The sequence below is a fragment of the Cupressus sempervirens genome, chromosome 9 (genome assembly GCF_028749045.1).
Source record: "Cupressus sempervirens isolate cs-2001-9-10 chromosome 9, ASM2874904v1, whole genome shotgun sequence".
In the NCBI taxonomy this organism is placed as follows: Eukaryota; Viridiplantae; Streptophyta; class Pinopsida; order Cupressales; family Cupressaceae; genus Cupressus; species Cupressus sempervirens.
The window spans coordinates 411,675,331-411,682,089 of record NC_143126.1 but is presented as its reverse complement, the minus strand read 5'-3'; the positions used below and the strand labels follow the sequence as shown (position 1 = coordinate 411,682,089).

At 31.5% G+C, this 6,759-nt stretch overlaps 1 pseudogene; it reads right to left on the bottom strand.

The window, feature by feature from the left end:
* Positions 1–274: 274 nt before the first annotated feature.
* On the bottom strand, positions 275–2,297 carry LOC149539044 (germin-like protein subfamily 3 member 2; annotated as a pseudogene).
* Positions 2,298–6,759: the final 4,462 nt, after the last annotated feature.

Below are 6,759 nucleotides of genomic sequence, written 5' to 3'. Positions count from 1 at the left end.
TTTATACATATATATAAAAAGTATTTTCCTTTTGATGGATTGAACTTGGCAAGGCAAGGATGAATCTCAAATCACATTACTTATATTCTAAAATAGATGATTTTCTACAAAACCCATGCCTCTGATACATCACTAGAGCTAGAAATGTATCAGGAGAGGTCTTTTAGACATTTGATCATATAAATTAATAGAAAAAATCTTCTAATAAAGTTTTCATCTTTGGCTAGATGAACACTTAGTATAAATAGAAAATTAGGTAAAGAACAAAAACCCTCTAAGCCTTAGGGCCAAACTTAGCTTTCAAAGATCTGACCTTCTTTTTACTAAGCTGAATAACTTTTCAATGAAGATAGTCCTTAATGTCTAGTCCAAATAGAGTGAAAGGAAGCTTCAAGGTTCTAAGATTCCCACTATTGAATTTTGGCACAAGAGCAATAGTTTCATGTCTCACATTCATCTAAAAATGCACCAAACCCCTTGAGACTACCATCACACCCCCCTTATGAATGGCTATGGAATATAACTTTTTTTGTGAGGTGATAAACCCACAATACAAGTGTCCCTAAAATAAATATACCATATTTGTGGCTTTGGGACATGGGTGAGGCACATTTACTATCCCTTTCTCAAAATCAACCCTCAAAGATGACATTCCCAATGTTTTAAAACCTTGAAATTGGGAAACACTCACGTATGTGCTAGAAAATCTAGTATTAGTAGAAGATATATTATTCATCATTCATATTCATTTCTATAAAAAGTCATCCACAACTATCTCCTTGGTATCCTTGTAGGGTAATCCATTGAGATTTATACTCTAGGTTTTTCTTTACTTCAGCATTCTCACCACAAATAGGCAAGGTCCCCACATAGGGGGCTTGGGATTTATTTTTATAGAGCAGGAAGTCCCATGCTAATTGTTTTGAGTGACTAAAGATTTATTCAAAATCTTTTCCTACCAAATAGGAGCTCCTACCTTTTAGCCTTCTCAATTTGAGTGGGTGGAAATGAGATGGCTTTGGAAATAACCCACCAATTTAGGTGATCTTTTTCCCATATATCAAGAATTTCTGATTATTTTTCAACCAAAAATAAATAATAAATATAAAATATTAAGCCATCTTCCTTAAATTTAGGAGCTAAATTTTTAACTTGAAGCAAATTAAAATATTCAGGGACCACTCCCAATTAAATATTCCAAAAAACAATTATTGACCACCTTCACTATTTTGAAGGAAGCCACCCTCCATGCTAGCCCAACCTTACCACAAACATGATAGGAAACCTTTGTTTCACATTTCTATGGGTGAAATCAATTTCCTATTGCCAATGACTATTTCTAAGTGCAAATATATGTTTTAAGTTATTGTTGACTTGTTTACTTAGCTATGACAATAGCTGAATTAAATTTGAAGGAACATAAATGCGCAACACATTGAAGTCATTGAATCAATTAAAATAAAGTAGCTATTCATATGTGCAAAATATTTAAGTTTAATTTTATGGACTTAAATTATTTTCACTACAAAAGTGTACAAATTACAACTAATAATTTTCCCAAATAAACTTTATATATGATTTGTGGAAATTCAATGAAGTGCTAGATGTTATGATTTTAAGTATGGCGAAAGATATAATTTGATTTAAGATTCTTTATATCAAAGTACAAGTGAGAGACATTAATTTATAGATTTTTATCAAATATTTACAAGTAGAAAACTATTAAATTAATTTAATTTGTAGAGGGTTTTATACAAATAGTTTTAAAATAAAAGAATGAAATTTCATTTTTGAAGAATATATTTATTTTAAATTCTGAATTAAAATTTTTACTTTTTATTTTTATTTTTATTATATATTATTATTTATATAATCTTTTTATTAATATATTTACATACACACACACACACACACACACACACACACACACACACACACACACACACACACACACACACACACACACACACACACACACACACACACACACACACACACACACACACACACACATTTCTTGTAGGCAAACTTTAAATAATGTGTTTCTCATCATGTTGTTGTTGTTGTTCCATTTCTTGTTTCTCGTTTCTATTAATATATACTCCCCCTGAAAAATCCTATAGAGGATCAAGATCTACTACTATAGAAATTAGGAGAACAAGAATCAGAAGAAATGGATGGATTAAACAACTCATTCGCCCACTAGCCATTAGAGAAAAAATGTTTTCTACATGTCTTTTTTCCTATATTGAAAATAAAGTCCCAACAAATGCCATAGAGTGGCAAGTACTTGTCATTGTTTTCAATTTAATGTAAGTATTTAATAGTTATAATGAAATAAATTTATTTGAATTTTTAGTATAATTTTAATTATAAATATGATTGGTATTGAAAAATAGAACAGTAAGATACATGAATTAAAAAGTAATTCTAATTAGTCTTAGTTAAATATGTTTTAAAAATAAGTAATGATCTAAATAAATAATCCAAAAACGTCATTGCCAAATTATCTCCATGTATCCTTATAGAGTTCATATGTTAATAAAGATACTCTTACATCACATTTTATCTATGTAATATTTTAATATTTGATTATGTAATCTATCTATATTTTTAAAAAATAGGTAGAAAAAATTGCTCGCTCAAAAATTTTAGTTAATAGAATATTTTGAAAGAGAGATAATGGAAAACCATAATATCTCCACAAATATACAATAAATAAGAAGGAATGTATTGAAGTAAAATTATTTTAAAAAGCAATATATTCAAAGACTAGAAAAATAGTATTGTACAAAGTGGATCTACTAAGTGGCCAAATTTGTGTTCTTTGCAGAGGTCCATAAAAGGGTAAACAATTTGCAAAAATACATCATAAAATGTAAATAACTAAAAAATTCCTTACACTATGATCAAAGCTTTGGCTAAATTTCTAAATCCTCAAATTATACTTTTGAAGAAAACTTATGTATATTGGATTATGATGGAGACAATTGTTATTGATAGAGGAAAAATTTCCAACAAGAAATATTGTTATCCATAAGAAAGATTAGAAGTTTCTATGAAAAATCATTGTTATCAATAGAAGAAAAAGGAAATTACTATTAAAATTAAAACTTTGGAAGAGTAATTGTTAATCTCTAATTGGTTTTGACATATGAGTTGTTAGATAGTGCATGTCAAGAAAGATATATAGTGTGTGTTGAGCATTAGTATGTTTCGAGTAGGTTAGTGTCGAGTCACTCTAGTGCTAAGCAAGTTAGTATGTGTTGAGTGATTCAGATGTTGAGTGAATAGTGGATGCTGACCCATTCAGAAGATGAATGACAACATTGAATCACCATTTTTTAGCTGACTTAAGGATTGTTTTGCGATTCTAGATGATAAGAATGAATCTATATTGAGAATCCTTATGCAATACATGCAACCAATCAGATTAAGGGATGTTCTAAGTGACAAAATGGGTGAATCACAATTTTTGATTCTTACCTAACCCTAAGTCACATAGGTCTTCTTAAAAAAATAAAATCCTAAAGAGTTAGAAAAAGAGTGAAGAGAGAAGTTTACATGCACAGATAGAGCAGTCATGGTGACTAAGGAGTTGTGAATTGAGATATGAATTACAGAATCAATTAGAGAGAATAGAGGAAAGCAAAGAGGACAAAAGTGATACAATTAATTAGAGATGATCAATCATATGTCATGAAAGAGGTGATCTAATATCTAGTAGAGAAGTGCTAATCAAATGATCAAGGCTGGGACATTCTAATAGGTGAATGTAGACTTTTGTGTAAATTTCTTAACCGAGTGCTTACTTCATTGTAAGTTGAAGTCCTTTAACCAAGAACACTTCTAATAGGGTGTTGAAATCCTTTAACAAGGTAAGATTTAATAATCTTTGTAAGCCTTTAACAGGGTAGACCTTTCATAGGGTAGATCATAGTTTATGATCAAACATTGTGACCTTCATTGGATACACTTTACAACTATAGTAGTGAAGATTTGTGGGTGTCATCCCTACCCCATTTTTACCTTCTCATTGGAGGATTTCTGGGTAACCACATATCTTGTGTCACATATGTGTTGAATTTTTATTATTTCCATGCTATGGATGAACATGCTTAGTTTGGTATTTAAGTTTACATGCAAATTATGAGATGGATGTGTGGTGAATGTTTTAATGGATAAAGTTTTGAAGGATTGATTCAACACTCCCCCCTCTTTGAGTTTACTTTCCCTATTGTATTCCAACAATTGGTATTAGAGCCTTATTCTCTAAAAATGAAAGCTTTATAGATTTGAGAAAATATTTTGAAGATGGAAGTCTACAAGCTGGGAAAATTCATTGGGAACTAGAAGATTGAAATCTAGCTTGGGCCACATCAACTGAATGAAGAAAGAGATGAGTTGATGTGCTCATTAAAGAGAAGAAAAGGGATAGCTATTGAGGAGAATGACACACATTACCAAGAGGAAGACACTATTGAATTGTTTGTAGATGGAAACTCAAGTAAATTTGATGCAATAGTTGCAAATCTGATGGAAAAGAATGGTGCCCTAATTGAAGAGGTCAAAAATCTTAAGATAAAACAAGAAGTCCAATTAGTATTTCTATGTGTGGTGACCAAGTAGAAAAAGAAAGTTGAGGAAGACAAAGTCGTGATTGAAGATGACAAAAGGATACTGACCAATAGACTGGAAGAAAAGATATTAGAGGTACATAGGATTGCTAGCATGAAATTGGAAATAATGAATCAAGTGATGATTTCCAATCATGAATATAATGGTAATGACATTGAGATCACAACCTTAAAGTTACAGAATGAACAACTGAGAAATGATCTAAGAAGAGAAAAGGAATTTTCTAAAAGTTTCAATAGACCTACTGAAGCCATCAAGTACTTTGAAAAATTAATGAGATTTCCTAAGATCTAACAATGATATTACTGGATTAGGATACACTACTACTAAGGAAGGAGAATCATCTAAGAATGGTGAACAAAGAAACAATGAAGGTAAGAACTACAAACCCACTTGTCATAATTGTGGAAAGTTAGGACATACAAAAAATGTTTGCAGGAGTAACAATACAAATTAGAACCCTAAGTAGAAGTTCATGGGTTACTATCATAAGTGCAAGAAAAAAGGAAATTAGACACATGAATGCAGGACCAAGACTAGAAGCACACAAAAAATTGAAGGATATTGTCACAATTGTTAGAAGTATGGACATAAAGCATATGAATGCAGATCTAATGCCAAGTGGACATCTAACAAGTAGAGAAAGTTACAACATAATGGAAAACCTTGCAATTAGGATTACAATAGAAGGTATAGTTGTCACTATTGTCAAGAATGTGGACATGTTTTTGAGAATTGCATTAAAACACATTTTAGAAGTGACTATAGTAGCTGGTTGAGTCAAACTACATGTTTTAGCTATTTGAAGACTAGTCACATTAGCATGAACTATCCAACAAGGTCAAAAGCACCTAGCAATGAATTCAACAAAGGTAAAGGGAAGATTGATTTTGAGAATGTCAAAGTGTAGATGAATAAGACATGGAAGAAAAAGGAAGATTGCAACACATCAAGCTCAGATGAGGTCAATTCATCCAATGGATCAGGTGATCACATCACCCCCAACTAGGCAATCAAAAGGTAGGTGGAACTAATATTGCATTGATATATTTTACATTAGTTCCAAGAATCTAAGTTATGAAAAGAGTATATATGCATGAATTAAGATGCAATGTACTGGTTAGAACCTGGAAGAAATCTATAAGTTTTTTTAGTTTTTATGTTGTTGTCGAGCATGAAAATTTTTAGTTGGTGCCAAGCTATTAAAAGTAATAGTATTGGCCAAGCTCATTATGGTTGCAGAGCATAAAATAAATCATGTGTAAATTGAGTAAGTTGAAATTTCTATGATAGTTGAGCTTACAATTGTGTAAGCATTGAGCATTTATTGCGAAGTCCTAAGGGCTGTATGGTCAATTTTTGGCTCATTTGCATTCATTTGAGGTCGAAGAGAGCACAAATAGAATAAGGAAAATTGAGGTGAAGGATTCAAGTGTTTGTGAACTAGATTTAGTTTCTACTCATCACTAATCATCATATTCATAAGGTATTTATTGTGTGTCAAGTTATGTTGTCTGAATTACTGCAAACCTTAGTTATTTGATATGGTGTCAAGTTCTTCTACACCTATTAGGAAGGAAGGAAAAGAGGTTTTAAATGTTTAATTGATAAGTAATGAGATTAAACAACCGCCCTTTTGAGCTATTTCTAACATTTCATATAAGGGAGATCCAACTAGTGCGTTATCACTAATACCACCACAAGTATTGATGATACAAGACGTAAGATGTTGCTACACTTGTAAGGTTGGAAGTATTGGAGACATGGAAATCAGAAATTTTTATGGATAACTATGTGTTGATTGAGTGCTGAAGGAGGAAAATAAGATTGTAGAGAAAAGGGTTAACCCATGCCCTATATTTTCCAAATGTATTATTCAAAATACAATGGATTAATATAGTGTTGAGAAGAATACATGACCACTCAGTATGGTTGGAAAATGGCCCTACAAAGATCACTAAAAGGATCATTCAATGAGTAACAAGGTACCCTACCCTAGATAGACCCAAGACCACACAAAGTGATGTAAAGGAGGTAATCGAGAAGAGTACGAGGTTGTATAGAACAAAAGAGGGATGAAATTTGACACAATTTTAGATCCCCTAACTACATTTCTAGTGA